Raw genomic sequence first — 15,996 nt, forward strand, 5'->3', positions numbered from 1 at the left:
GTTACTGTTGAGCCACAAGCAGGCAAATAGCAGCAGAAATGCACAAAGAAAAGGTCACAAATCTTAGATCCAAAGCCATGGCAAGACCTTCTCCTGATAACACAAGACATTTTTTTCTTCGATCACCGTGAGACGTCATTGGAGCGAATGCAGGCTCGCGTGCAATACATTTGATTCTTATGTGTTCATCCCAAATCACATTTTTTTCGCACAGAATCTGAAGACATTAGCCGAATCAGAGTCAGAACCTGCGGAAAATTATTAAATACTTTGTGTTGTACAAGTTTTCACTACTTTTTGCGGTTCCTTCTTGGACAAACTCGTGGTTACATTATGGAGCTTAATAGTGTTTGTATCATAAACATGGAAGTTTAGGTCCGTTTCATGCTCGCAACAAAGGACACAAGTTCCGACGTGGACACCGGCGCTCGAATACTTCCAAAAAAAACAAGGTAACCCGCTAGTATTTATTTTTTTGCGTCCTCTTCTATTGATGTTTTATTGCTAGAATTGTACCTTGCGTTGAGTTGAGTTGTGCTTGAGAAAAGGTTGAAGGAATATAGATACTTTATTTGCCTTTAAGAGAAATTCCCATTTTCGGCATTTTTACAAGGTTGGAAAAGACACAGGTGCAAGAATGAACACACAGACACTGACAATTTCATTGTCACAGTTCTCTCTGTAAAGCCCTTGTTCCATTGGCAGCAAAACAGGCCCAGAGCATAATGCTACCACCACCATGCTTGACGGTAGGTCTGGTGGTCCTGGGATTAAAGGCCTCTCCTTTTCTCCTCCAAACATATTGCTGGGTATTGTGGCCAAACAGCTCAATTTTTCTTTCATCTGACATCACATGGACAAAGATAAAACCTTCTGAAGGAAAGTTCTGTGGTGAGTTGAGACAAAAACACATGAAGGGAACTTGTTAGTCAAATTTATGTCATCTGGATGTTATGGGTCCTTTTAGAGGGCAGCCATGCCAAATAGAAAATAACACAAATAACAATAGAAGATGCCACACTTTTCCACCACATTGTTGACCTCTTACTGCTCCCATGACCCCTTGGGTCATACCCTAAAGCGTTAGGGGTATGAAAATATACAAACAAGTTTGCAAATGAGATTTTATAAAATGCAAAACGTGAGTCAGGGGCAAAAGGATGAGGATGAGGAGGAGAGTCGGGGGAGGGCCGACGGTGGTGGTGGTGGTGGTTGTAGGTGGGGGCGTGGGCGTGGGCACGTGGGGGGTGGCTCGTGCCAAGTGACACAAACGCCCCTTGGCAGCCTAATTAAATTTTCCACTCTTCCACACTCACATTAAGCCTCCATTGAGCTGGAAGGAATGGACGCAAGGAAAGAGTCGCCTGATGAAGATATTTTACCCCTATTAAATAATAATAATAATAATGGATTGGATTTATATCGCGCTTTTCTATTGTTAGATACTCCAAGCGCTCACAGAGAAGTGGGAACCCATCATTCATTCACACCTGGTGGTGGTAAGCTACATCTGTAGCCACAGCTGCCCTGGGGTAGACTGACGGAAGCGTGGCTGCCAGTTTGCGCCTACGGCCCCTCCGACCACCACCAATCATTCATTCATCATTCATTCACCAGTGTGAGCGGCACCGGGGGCAAGGGTGAAGTGTCCTGCCAAAGGACACAACGGCAGCGATTTGGATGTCAATAGGTGGGAAGCAAACCTGCAACCCTCAGGTTTCTGGCACGGCCGCTCTACCCACTACGCCATGCCGCCCCTTAAATTACAGCTTTATGTGTGGTAAAATACCAGTTCACATGTGGACAGTGTATCATATTTATATTAGCAATACTCAAATGACCATTTCCTACCATTAATAGCAGAATGTCACTTTGTAAAGCACAAACCTCCGCAAAGGCATAAAAATGTTGATGGTCATACTTCTTTTTGGCTACTTTCTTGTTTAGGGAGAATGACAAATACGTTTGTTTGGTGTTAAAATGACTGCTGCAGAGCAAGATCAAGTCCAAAAAGCTTGAAAGTGGGATCTAGTTTGTGATTTAGGCCACCCCTGGCTAAGTTGGGGCCCTAACAGAAATTGTACTCAAGTAAGAGTACTGTTACTTTAGAGATTTATTACTCAAGTAAAAGTAAGGAGTAGTCACCCAAATATTTACTTGAGTAAAAGTAAAAAGTATGTTGTGAAAAAACTACTCAAGTACTGAGTAACTGATGAGTAACCTGTTCGTTTAATGATGACGGCAACAAGTAATGCACAAAAACATAAAAATAGCAATGAACAAATTCAGAGCCAGAAATATCTCCTAAGCAACTAAAACAATAATATATATTAAATGATATATTTCTCAGGTGATGAACAGACACTAAATCTCAGAAATACGATCATTTATGATTATGTGTATTTGTCCCCAACAACACATACACCTACTTGTGGCAAACTACTGCCAGCCATGTCAGAAGTGTGTGTCAACTGTTTTTATTGGGGCGGTAGAGCTCGGTTGGTAGAGTGGCCGTGCCAGCAACTTGAGGGTCCCAGGTTTGATCCCCACTTCCGCCATCCTAGTCACTGCTGTGTGTCCCTGGGCAAGACACTTTACCCACCTGCTCCCAGTGCCACCCACACTGGTTTAAATGTAACTTAGATATTGGGTCTCACTATGTAAAAGCGCTTTGAGTCACCAGAGAAAAGCGCTATATAAATGTAATTCTCTTCACTATATATTTGGTTTTACACTGTATTGAAAAAAAAAATGAAAATGAATTTTTCCTTTGCAACCTCATTATACTATTGGCTAAGTTTTATATTCATAAATGTAAGATTCTCAATTCCCAACCTGTTTTTTGTGCCTTTAAAAAAGATTTAGAACTCTACATACATAGGGACGGTGTGGCGCAGTGGTACAGTGGCCGTGCGCAACCCGAGGGTCTCTGGTTCAATCCCCACCCAGTGCCAACCTCGTCATGTCCGCTTCACCCTTGCTTCTGATGGGTTCTGGTTGGCGCCTTGCATGGCAGCTCCCCCCATCAGTGTGTGAATGTGTGTGTGAATGGGTAAATGTGGAAGTAGTGTCAAAGTGATTTGAGTACATTGAAGGCAGAAAAGCGCTATACAAGTACAACCTATTTATTTATTTACATTAAAACACTCTACCTCTAACAACCAAAAAGCTGTGAAAACGATGATGCTGTGTTCCAAATTTAAGTGATTTACTGGGATTGAGTGAGCCTATGGCTTTGCACTTTGTTTATTTCCATCCATCCATTTCCTACCGCTTATTCCCTTTGGGGCCGCAGGGGGCGCTGGTGCCTATCTCAGCTACAATCGGGCGTAAGGCGGACACCTTGGACAAGTCGCCACCTCATCGCAGAACTTTGTTTATTTTATATATATTTATTTTTTTGGCATTGTATTTTAGTTACTTTGAATTTACAACCGCCTGGTGCTGTTTTGTACAATTTGTATACTGTTTTGAACTGTTTTTGTACTTACTTGAAATTTATAAAGAAAGGTTTATTAACATTTTTTTTTTAAATGTGCAGTTAATCATGTGACCGCCTGGCTCTGTTTGATTGGTGAAATGGAGTCAAACGTCACCAGTGACTGTATTTGATTGGTGAAACGCAGGCATGCCATAGATCCTTCTTGGAAGGTCTGTCTGAAAAACCAAAACAGAAAAAGTGTGCATTAACAGATCGACAAAAATCAGTAGCGAGTAGCGAGCTGAATGAAGATAAATGTAGCGGAGTAAAAGTAGCGTTTCTTCTCTATAAATATACTCAAGTAAAAGTAAAAGTATGTTGCATTAAAACTACTCTTAGAAGTACAATTCATCCCAAAAGTTACTCAAGTAGATGTAACGGAGTAAATGTAGCGCGTTACTACCCACCTCTGGGCCCTAGGGGTTAACTTCTGGTGTATGTCTGGAACGTAAGACACAGAGAAGACAGGCAAGTGCATGAAAGATGGCCTTTTTGTCAGGAAAAACACAGATAACACACAAAAACAAAAATGTGCAGCTGGGAAACGCACGAAGAGCAAAACATGCGAGATGGGAAAAGCAAAAATATCAAGCCGAGTCCAGAATTGAAGTAATATAAGTCAATAAATCAATCAAACGTTATTCATAAATCATTGTTCATGCACATGAAAGTTGAAACACAAAGTGCTAGACACCAGTAAATACATAAATACAATAAAAAAACATCCTTATTGGCAACCAGGGACAGGTGAAGCAGCCGGCACTTAGACAAATGGTGAATGAAAACAGGAAGTGGAAAACAAAAATAAGAGCATTTGACAGTAAATAATAAACAAAGTCAGGAAACTACTTATGAAGTCCAAAATGTAATTACATTAAGCACATTTTTTAAAACTTTTTTATTAATGTGAAACTATGTTTGTAAATTATGTTATCTGGTCAAAACATACACAAATGTTATAACACAAAACACCATCCATCCAGCCATCCATTTTCTACCGCTTATTCCCTTTTGGAGTTGCGGGGGGCGCTGGCGCCTATCTCAGCTACAATCGGGCGGAAGGCGGTTTACGCCCTGGACAAGTTGCCACCTCAGCACAGGGTCAACACAGATAGACAGACAAACAACATTCACACTCACACACTAGGGCAAATTTAGTGTTGCCAAGCAACCTATCCCCAGGTGCATGTCTTTGGAAGTGGGAGGAAGCTGGAGTACCCGGAGGGAACCCACGCAGTCACGGAGAGAACATGCAAACTCCACACAGAAAGATCCCGATCTTGGGATTGAACCCAGGACTGCAGGACCTTTGTATTGTGAGGCAGACGCACTAACCCCTCTGCCAACGTGAAGCCAACACAAAACACATTTTATCAAAAATTATTATAGTTTTCCATAAAGAAAACAATACTAAATACTCACATAACAAATTCAATTGGTAAATAAACATTTATCATCACCTTGTTTGGGATTTCCCCGTCACTTTCAGATTATTTGTTTGGGCATTCACATCCACGGAATGTTTTGCAGACAAACTGATTAGTTTGTATCGTGCAATGTTTGGCCGAATGACAACCCACACGGTATGTGAACATTTTAGTCGAAAAGTGGGTGTATGAAAATTGAGGGCTGAACGGGGTTGGTTGTCCGCCATTAGTGGATGTTGTCTCCCAAGGTGTGGTATGAAAATTTACAAAAGCAGGTCATGAGCTCACCTGTATAGTCTTCGATGGATTAAGGTGACTCACGCTGAGGTGAGATGACTTTTTTTGTGTGGAAGTGTAAAACATTCATCTCCACTGTATTTGTCATCTCGGCATTTACACAAAATGTTTACTACAAAACAGTTTTTACCTCTTAAAAAAGGGTGTCTAACTCGTTTTCATTAAAGGCCTACTGAAATGAGATTTTCTTATTCAAACGGGGATAGCAGGTTAATTCTATGTGTCATACTTGATCATTTTGCGATATTGACATATTTTTGCTGAAAGGATTTAGTAGAGAACATCGACAATAAAGTTCGCAACTTTTGGTCGCTAATAAAAACCCTTCCTTTACCGAAAGTAGCAGACGATGTGTGCGTGACGTCACGGGTTGTAGGGCTCCTCACATCCTCACATTGTTTACAATCATAGCCAGCAGCAGCTAGAGCTATTCGGACCGAGAAAACAACATTTTCCCTATCAATTTGAGCGAGGATGAAAGATTCGTGGATGAGGAAATTTAGAGTGAAGGACTAGGAAAAAAAAAAAGGCGAGGGCAGTGAGAGTGATTCAGATGTTGTTAGACACATTTACTAGGACAATTCTGGAAAATCCCTTATCTGCCTATTGTGTTACGAGTCTTTTAGCGAGATTATAAAGTACCAAAAAGTCCAAGGGGTGTGGCCACGGGTGTGTTAACGCCAGAGTCTCTGAGTGAAGCCACGCAGCAGCAGCAAGACGGAAGCACCGCTGATGTCTTCGGTAAGAGCTGACTTATTATCACAATTTTCTCACCGAAAACTGCCAGTTGACCGCTCTGATCCATAGTAAAGCTTCATCTTCGGGAATTTTAAACAAGGAAACACCGACTGTGTTTGTGTGGTTAAAGCCTAAAAGCTTCCCACCTCCATCTTTCAACTTTGACTTCTCCATTATTAATTGAACAAATTGCAAAAGAATCAGCAACACAGATGTCCAGAATACTGTTTAATTATGCAATTAAAGCAGACTACTCATAGCTTGGATCGGGCTGGAAAATAATGTCTGCTACAACCCGAGACGTCAAACGCACGCGTCAGCATACGAGTCATCATACCGCGACGTTTTCAACACTACATTTCGCGGGAAATTTAAAACTGCAATTTAATAAACTAAAAAGGCCGGATTGGCATGTGTTGCAATGTTAATATTTCATCATTGATATATAAACTATCAGACTGCATGGTGGGTAGTAGTGGCTTTCAGTAGACCTTTAAGGGCCAGGTTGCAGTATGACTGCCCTCAAAGGGAACGCTTGAAACAGTGAACACATGAATATAGATGTGTCATTGCCTCATGAAGTTCTAACACTATTGGCTATGCATTTGATTATTGTATTGCTTGCTTTGAAATCATAGGTCAGGCAGATATTTAAGTATTTTGTTTTATTTCAGCAATAAAAATGTTTGAAATGTACGATAAAATAATATTTGGTGCCTGTTTGATAATATACAATTTTAAAAGATATGCAATTGCATGAAATACATAAATTTTCTTATGTCAAAGTGAAAAAAAATGAATGAATTAACACAATTAGAATGAAAAAAGTAACTGATTGAAAGATAAAGTTTAAATTGTTATTATCGACCTAACTAATTTTTTGCGAGCATTAAGGCAAATGACTTAATGCTCGCAAAAAATTCTAGTTAGTGTTGTTTGTCACATACACTTATGCATATTGCATTCTCAGCAGGCTGGCCTAAATTAAATAATATTTTTATTATTAATCTTGTTCATGTTCCCTTCTCAAGATGCATTCATTCATGTATTTTTCAACTTGACACTGCAGTTACATTTTCAAATTTAGGTCTGCCTTTTTGCCCAAAAAAACTTTTCCCATTAAAATAATAATGGGACAACCAACCCCATAATGTGTTTCAGAGTGCCTGTTCATTGTTAATTACCTCTTCATTACAATGAGTTGGAAAATGGGAAGAATACATTTTCAAGCCAACACCTTGAAGGGGAGACAAGAACCCATTTATTTTACCTTTAAAAAAAAAAAAAAAAAAAAAAAAAAAGCATTCTAAATAATGGTGTACAGGGGTTAATGCATGTGCCTCCCAATAAGAAGGTCCTGGGTTTAATCCCCGTGACTGCATGGGTTTCTTTTGGGTACTCCGGCTTCCTCCCACCTCCAAAGACATGCACCTGGGGTTAGGACAAGCGGTAGAAAATGGACAGACGGATGGATGCATTTTAAATCGTAAAAATAAACAGTAGCAAAAAAATCAACTAACAATGGAGCCAATAGGAGTCAATATTCCGCCTTTAAAGCTCTCTAAGAAAAACATCCATAAAAGTTGTAAAAACATGCTGTAAGTAAATATGTATTGAAGTAGCAGGTACATTCATAACGTGTAATATTTACTGTACGTATTTTGGTCATTTTAAGCATACAGCGGCGTATTTATTTTACAGATGCATCGCAACATTCGCTTTTCCTTTCAACAAAAACAGCACTTCATGAGAGACAACGGCAACTACTTTGGGACAAATGATGATCCAGAAACTTGTATTTTTGACCCTGGATATAAGGAGGATGAGATACAAGTTTTTGAAGCTGCGTGCTAAATAAACAGATCCAGCTTTAGAGAAACACTAAGCATCATGCAGCACCATTGCCAAGTGCTAAACAGGAAATACCAATTATGTACAAAATAAAATATTCACCTACAGTACAATGTCTGCTCTCACTGTGAGGCTGACTGATGGGATGTTTATATCGTTGCGTTTAGACCATGGGTGTCAAACTCTGGCCCGCGGGCCAAATCTGGCCCGCCGTGTAATTTAATTTGTCCCTCGAGGCAATATCAATTTAGCATTAAAGCCTGCCCGCCGGTGTTATACAACGTCGGTGCCGCTGTAACACCGCATTCACCGCTAATACTCATACTTGCCAACCCTCCCAATTTTCCCGGAAGACTACTAAAGTTCAGTGCCCCTCCCGAAAATCTCCCGGGGTAACCATTCTCCCGAATTTCTACCGATTTCCACCTGGACAACTATAATGGGGGCGTGCATTTAAGGCACTGCCTTAAGCGTTCTCTACAACCTGTCATCACGTCCGCTTTTCCTCCATACTAACAGCGTGTCACATAATATTTGTGGCTTTTACACACACACACAACTGAATGCAAGGCATACTTGGTCAACAGCCATACAGGTCACACTGAGGGTGACCGTATAAACAACTTTAGCACTGTTACAAATATGCGCCACACTGTGAACCCACACCAAACAAGAATGACAAACATATTTCAGGTGAACATCCGCACCGTAACACAACAGAACAAATACCCAGAACCCCATGCAGCACTAACTCTTCCGGGAAACTTCCAGCAAACTGACCAATAATTAACGTTTTATTCATGCATTTCTTCTTGCTACTTCAAGGCTTGAATGTTTGGTTCATTCATTATTATTTTATTTTCAAATGTATTATTAGCCTGTGGCAAAAATTTGATATTTACCTCAGAAGATTGCAAATAGAAAAAAAGGCATTACATTTTTATTTAAATTGTATTTGATATGCCATTGATATTTTTTCAAATTATTTTTTTTATTATTTGAAACTGGATTTTGCATGTCACTAAAGTTATATAAGCCTTGCTTGTTCAATATTTAATGCAAAACTTGTTTGGTTCCCTATTAAAAGGTTAATTTGTTCAACCTTGGTCCGCGGCTTTGTTCAGTTTAACATTTTGGCCCACTCTGTATTTGAGTTTGACACCCCTGGTTTAGACGAAGAATGAATCATAGCAGGTTGCAGGAAAAAAGGAGATGCAAAGCAATAATCTAGAAGCTCGTTTTTTTGAGCCTGAATATAGGGAGGATGAGATACAAGTTTTCGAAGTTGTGTGCTAAATAAACAGATCCAGCTTTAGAGAAACACAAAGCATCATGCGGCACTATTGCAAAGTGCTACACAGGAAATACTAATTAAATACATAATAAAACATTCACCTCCAGTACAGTGTCTGCTCTCACTGGGAGGCTGACTGATGGGATGTTTATATCTTTCTGTTTGGATGAAGAATTAATCATAGCAGGTTGAAAGAAAAAAAGGTGATCCAAACAAGCATCTTTTGGTGTCTTTCTCGCCATCTCCAGGTCTAAGTTGATTGTCAAAGTTGACCAACTTCTCGGTTTATGGCCACAACCTTCTGACCATCCAGGTGAGAGGCATGATTTATGATCAAGAATTTACTTTCAACAACTCCAGGGCGATGCAGCAGCTCAGTATGTCGATAGCTGCATATGCTGATGTTAGCACTCTATAATCACGGCGTCACTAAAAGTAGTTTGTCTGCTTTAGCGCTTATAGTAACAATATTGTTAGTACTTTGTTAATATTCAGCTTATGATATATAAATAGAGTATTGTTGGCGGTTTTTGGATGTTTTATTAGAAGGCTTTATGGACGCAATAGATTACTAACTTTAGCTTCATTGTTAGCCACCTTGTACAGTATTTGATGTACATTTCAAATCCGGATGCAAAAAAAAAAACAGAAAAACATATGTAAATAGTTCTGCTCAGTTCAGTTTCAGTCTATTTCGAACATGCATACGGAACAATGTAATGTATCACACATTTCCAGTTGTTTCATTACAGTGTCCGAAAAGGACTAGGAAGAAGCAGATCTTATTTAATCCTACCCTTTTTCATACCTTTGCAATTTTACCCAATTTTCTTGTTCTCTGAACTGAACTCAAAACAGTGGACAAATACATAATGTAAGCAATCAAATATTAAATACATAAATAATCTTTGTCTCAAGAAAAACCACCATAATTTAGTCCAGAACACTGCAGATCATATAATATTACACTACTGCTGCCTTTTGTTTCTGGGCATGCAAGAAACATGAAGTTGTTTTCAGGTTGAACTTTTTATGGATTCTAGTCTCTTTTGTGCTATGATTCAGTGTCTCCAGCAGGAAAATGCTTTATATATAAATACAAACACTTCCTGGAAAACATATTTTCAGCACCTGGAGTCATATCATTGTGTGCCCACTGTTGTAGAAATACATCAAGTCCACTCCACTCCGAGCACAAACACAAAATGTACTACATACTGCACATTTATTTTGCGGTTCCGAGAACTGCATAAAACGTAGAAATGTTCAAGTTTATAGTTTGGTTGAAACTGCAAGCTGCATGGAGCAGCTGATGGTAATGGAGGAGAAGTCCACCGCAATGCATTAACATTCCAATCTGAACAACATGCTCATAAAGTCCAACCTTGTTGACGATTGGAGATAAACTCGTCTATTGTGTGTGCACTGTGGCTGCACTGGGACGTTGAGGTAAACAAAACTGAGAAAGACCAAAACAAATCATGCAAATGTTTCCTCTCCATGGTGTCTGTCTGATATTAATAGACTAGGTTTGTCTAAAACCAAATGGAAGATGGGTGTCCTGTTAGCGTGCACACTGCAGAGAGTTACTGCTCAAAAACGTTCCCTAAATTATTTTCTGCCGTCGACTTTATCATTTCTCCACTTTTTTCCAGCACATTCTGGCTCCCTGAGCTGACTTCCATTCTTCTTTGTCTTGACGTACAAGCCTGCGTGCGACAGACTTCCCTCCATTGTGTCACAAATTCATTCGGTTTTGCGTGCGAATTCACTCAGGAGACTGGAAAGGTTCTGCGAATTGAGCACAGGTAATGAAAAGAAAAAAGTGCAGCAGTAAGAAACAAATATAGGACTTTGCTCTCTGATGGTCACATGGACCGAGATGCGTGTTTACCCTGCATGTCATAGAAATACTGTAAGCTATAGCTGAGGCTGACTCACATGAAGTCATCGGGTTTATTTTCCCCAAACAGCAGCCTAAGAGCAAAGACACTTTTTGTTGCCACATGATGACCAATAATAAGATGTTTTCTACTCCAAACGTCCCGACTCACAATTCCAGGCCTGTCCGCCTTATATTCTTAATAATCTATGCCTGTAAATCTTAAATCTAAATATGAATACACTTAAAAAATTATTGTAGATTTTGTGATTAATCGTCAGAATATTACCGTCCGGTGGTTTTTACACCAAATTACTTTAAACTTAAAAACTATTATTTTAGTTACTATTATTTTTACAATAAAATTTTGGGGACTGAGCTGTCAGTTTCTTTTTTTAATGTAAAATCTATGATTGGTTTTATTGATTTAATATACAAACCCTGTTTCCATATGAGTTGGGAAATTGTGTTAGATATAAATATAAACGGAATACAATGATTTGCAAATCCTTTTCAACCCATATTCAATTGAATGCACTACAAAGATAAGATATTTGATGTTCAAACTCATAAACTTAGTTTTTTTTTGCAAATAATAATTAATTTAAAATTTCATGGCTGCAACACGTGCCAAAGTAGTTGGGAAAGGGCAGGTTCACCACTGTGTTACATGACATTTTCTTTTAACAACACTCAATAAACGTTTGGGAACTGAGGAAACTAATTGTTGAAGCTTTGAAAGTGGAATTATTTACCATTCTTGCTTGACATACAGCTTAAGTTGTTCAACAGTCCGGGGTCTTGTTGTCGTATTTTATGCTTCATAATAAGCCACACATTTTCGATGGGAGACAGATCTGGACTGCAGGCAAGCCAGGAAAGTAGCCGCACTCTTTTACTATGAAGCCATGCTGTTGTAACACGTGGCTTGGCATTTTTTTGCTGAAATAAGCAGGGGCGTCCATGATAATGTTGCTTGGATGACAACATATGTTGCTCCAAAACTGCATTAATGGTGCCTTCACAGATGTGTAAGTTACCCATGCTTTGGGCACTAATACACCCCCATACCATCACAGATCCTGGCTTTTGAAGTTTGCGCCTATAACAATCCAGATGATTATTTTCCTCTTTGTTCCGGAGGACACCACGTCCACAGTTTCCAAATATAATTTGAAATGTGAACTCGTCAAACCACAGAACACTTTTCCACTTTGCATCAGTCCATCTTAGATGATCTCGGGCCCAGAGAAGCCGGCGGCGTTCCTGGGTGTTGTTCATAAATGGCTTTCGCTTTGCATGGTAGAGTTTTAACTTGCACTTACAGATGTAGCGACCAACTGTAGTTACTGACAGTGGTTTTATGATGTGTTCCTGAGCCCATGTGGTGATATTCTTTACATGTGTATGTCGGTTTTTGATGCAGTATCGCCTGAGGGATCAAAGGTCTGTAATATCATTGCTTACGTGCAGTGATTTCTCCAGATTCTCTGAACCTTTTGATGATTTTACGGACCGTAGACGGTAAAATCCCTAAATTCCTTGCAATTGCTCGTTCAGAAATCTTGTTCTAAAACTGTTCGACAATTTTCTTACAAATTGGTGACCCTCGCCCCATCCTTGTTTGTGAATTACTTAGCATTTCATGGAAGCTGCTTTTATACCTAATCATGGCACCCAACTGTTCTCAATTAGCCTGCACACCTGTGGAATGTTCCATATAAGTGTTTGATGAGCATTCCTCAACTTTATCAGTATTTATTGCCACCTTCCCCAACTTCTTTGTCATGTGTTGCTGGCATCAAATTCTAAAGTTAATGATTATTTGCAAAGAAAAAAAATGTTTTACAGTTTTAACATCAAATATGTTGTCTTTGTAGCATATTCAACTGAATATGGGTTTAAAAGGATTTGCAAATCATTGTATTACGTTTATATTTACATTTAACACAATTTCCCAACTCATATGGAAACAGGGTTTGTAATTTAGTTGTTTTTACGGTGGTATTTTGAAGACTGAGCTGACAGTTTTTTAAAGTAAAATCTACAGCCACGGTTTTCACAGTGCATTTTTGTAAATGGAAAAATTGATCACTTTTTTTTTTTGGACAATGAAATTATGTCGATGGAGCTGCGAGTTTTTACTGTAAAATCAACGGTCGTTGTTTTTACTGTAAATGGAAAAAATGGTGCCACTCTTATTTTTTATGCCAGTTGTTAGGCTTAAAATCTTTGATTGTTGTTTTTACAAAGTATACTGAAAAATTAAAAAAATAAAAACATTTACCACTGATTTTTTTTTTACAGTAAAATTCTGGTAATATTGCTGCCAGGTTTTTTGGGAGCAAAAGCTAGGTTTGTTGTTTTTACAGTTTTACAGTGAATTACGATAATTTGAAAAATAGTACCCGCGACCCCGAAGGGAATAAGCGGTAGAAAGTGGATGGATGCAAAATAGTAGATATGTTTTTTGGGTTTTTTTGTTTGTTTTTTTGTCCGGTCCAGCTTCTCAGTTACATCATATAGTTGATGTAGGTGCCCAAATCGGCTTCACAAATGTTATTTTAACTGTAAAATTCTGACAAATGTACTTTCAAGTTTGTTTATTTTACCATAAAATCTACTGTTGTTGTTTTTACAGTTCATTGCAGTAATCTGAAAAACGGAACCATTTTTATTCTATTTTTGTCACTGAGCTGTCAGTATTTTTACAAAATTAATCTACTGCCTTTTTTTTTTTTACAGTGTTATTTGTCCCCAAAAATGTGATGAATTGACTTAATTCAAAGAAAAGGCTTGCTTTTGTTCTTTACACAGGTAATCATGGCTACAGAGAAGCAACAATGCAAGGCAGTGAGATTCCTGTGACTTGCAAACATTCAAGTTGATGCACGTGTAATTACACCAATATCAATGTCCTTTGATGAGACAGGTGCTGCAGGCTGGGTTTAAATGTTCTGAAAGCAACTGTCGGCTTGTAAATATTGTGACCCAGAGAGACTTTAGATGGGCTGCAACTATCATTTTGCCTAGACAACGCACATTGTGGACAAACATATTAGGGGACTCACACCGGTAAGGACAACATCAAACTTTTTCAAACATTCCCTTATGAACCTTACGATGTGCAGTGGGTTACATGCCATGAATTGATTTACGTGGACCTTGACTCAAACAAGTTGAAAAACTTATTCGGGTGTTACCATTTAGTGGTCAATTGTACGGAATATGTACTGTACTTTGCAATCTACTCTCCCTTGTGGAGGGGGTCCGGTCTGATGGCCATGGATGACGTACTGGCTGTCCAGAGTCGGGACCCAGGATGGACCGCTCGTCCAGAGTCGGGACCCAAGATGTGTATCGGCTTGGGACATCCCTGGCTGCTGATCCGCCTCCGCTTGGGATGGTTTCCTGCTGGCTCCGCTGTGGACGGGACTCTCACTGCTGTGTTGGATCCGCTTTGGACTGGACTCTCGTGGCTGTGTTGGATCCACTATGGATTGAACTTTCACAGTATCATGTTAGACCCGCTCGACATCCATTGCTTTCGTCCTCTCCAAGGTTCTCATAGTCATCATTGTAACCGACGTCCCACTGGGTGTGAGTTTTCCTTGTCCTTATGTGTGCCTACCAAGGATGTCGTAGTGGTTCGTGTTGTGGTTTGTGCTGCCCTTTGAGACACTAGTGATTTAGGGCTATATAAGTAAACATTGATTGATTGATTGATTGAAAACAAAACACCCTTCTGCAAACCATCCCCACAATGTTCTACTTACTTGATGAAATTATTATAGATTCAGAGGGAACAACAGGGTCAAGTCCAGGGGTTCCTTAACCCGCAAAGAGTGACACTAGAATCGGTTGTACTTGGAGTCAACAGATATCCAAGTGGATTAAGTCATGCGGGACCAGTCTTAGACAAGGTTTGTGGTGTAATGTGGTCAAAACAGACCATTGAGCTCTTTGACCCCAGTTACAAACTAAGGTGGAAACATGTTGAATTGAATTGTGAGTTGTTGTAAGATTCCCACTCTGAATAAAAGGGCAGGGGATCATATTTATTTCCCCCTCTGTATGATGCAGGCGTCTGTGTCTGAGATAATACCACACTATGAATTTTGCTGACCTACAGTAGCCATTACTGCATCGAAAACCACATATTTTAATCGCCCTCCTGGATATAACAGATTATCGGTCCATTAACATTTCTAGAATTGTCAAGCACCTGTTTTTCGGCTTGTCTCCAAATGTAATCAGTGAAGGTCTATTGTAGACCAAACCAGCTGACATGTCTGGTTAAGAGAACATTATTGAACTGTTTTGACAGCTGATTAGCACTTCACAACAGTTGTGAAAATGGTCATTTGTATGAAGTGGTGCAGTGTGGGGCAGGACGGTGGAAGATGGGTTAGTGCAGTGTTTTTCAACCTTTTTTGAGCCAAGGCACATTTTTTTAATAAAAAACATACGGAGGCACACCACCAGCAGAAAAGGTTAAAAAATGAAACTCCACCAGGTCGTTGTGCCTTGTTTTGAGTTTGTTGTTGTTTTCCAGTGTGTAGTGCTTAAGTTCCTGTCTTGCACTCTTATTTCGGTGGCCCTTCCTCTTTTGTTGGTGTTTAGCAGCTTCACGTCTTCCTGTGAGTGCTATTCCCCGCACCTGCTTTGTGTTAGCAATTAAGATAGTTTTAGTTGTGTGGACGCTATCCTTCATTTTTAGGACATTGTTGATTGTCATGTCGTGTACATTGTGGACGCCGTCTTTGCTCCACAGTAAGTCTTTGCTGTCGTCCAGCATTCTGTTTTTGTTTACTTTGTAGCCAGTTCCGTTTTAGTTTCGTTCTGCAAAGCCTTCCCTAAACTTGCAAAAACGATTTTTAGACGTAGACTTAGACAAAATTTAATGATCCACAAGGGAACATTTTCCACACAGTAGCTCAGTTACAAAGGTTGGAAAGGATAAGGATGGAAAGGATTGTGCACACAACGGCACAAAAAGAAGTATAAATTAGACTTAAAATGTACC

General features: G+C 39.5%; 1 long non-coding RNA gene across 1 annotated transcript in view; it reads right to left on the minus strand.

Moving 5' to 3' along the window:
• Positions 1 to 549: 549 nt before the first annotated feature.
• The window catches only part of LOC133550221 (uncharacterized), a 34,812-nt gene continuing 19,365 nt past the window's right edge, over positions 550 to 15,996 (minus strand). Inside the window, exon 2 of the long non-coding RNA XR_009806256.1 lies at positions 550 to 886. This is a non-coding gene — a long non-coding RNA (uncharacterized LOC133550221). The remainder of the gene's footprint in view (positions 887 to 15,996) is intronic.

The sequence above is a fragment of the Nerophis ophidion genome, linkage group LG03, assembly GCF_033978795.1.
Source record: "Nerophis ophidion isolate RoL-2023_Sa linkage group LG03, RoL_Noph_v1.0, whole genome shotgun sequence".
NCBI classification, from domain to species: domain Eukaryota; kingdom Metazoa; phylum Chordata; class Actinopteri; order Syngnathiformes; family Syngnathidae; genus Nerophis; species Nerophis ophidion.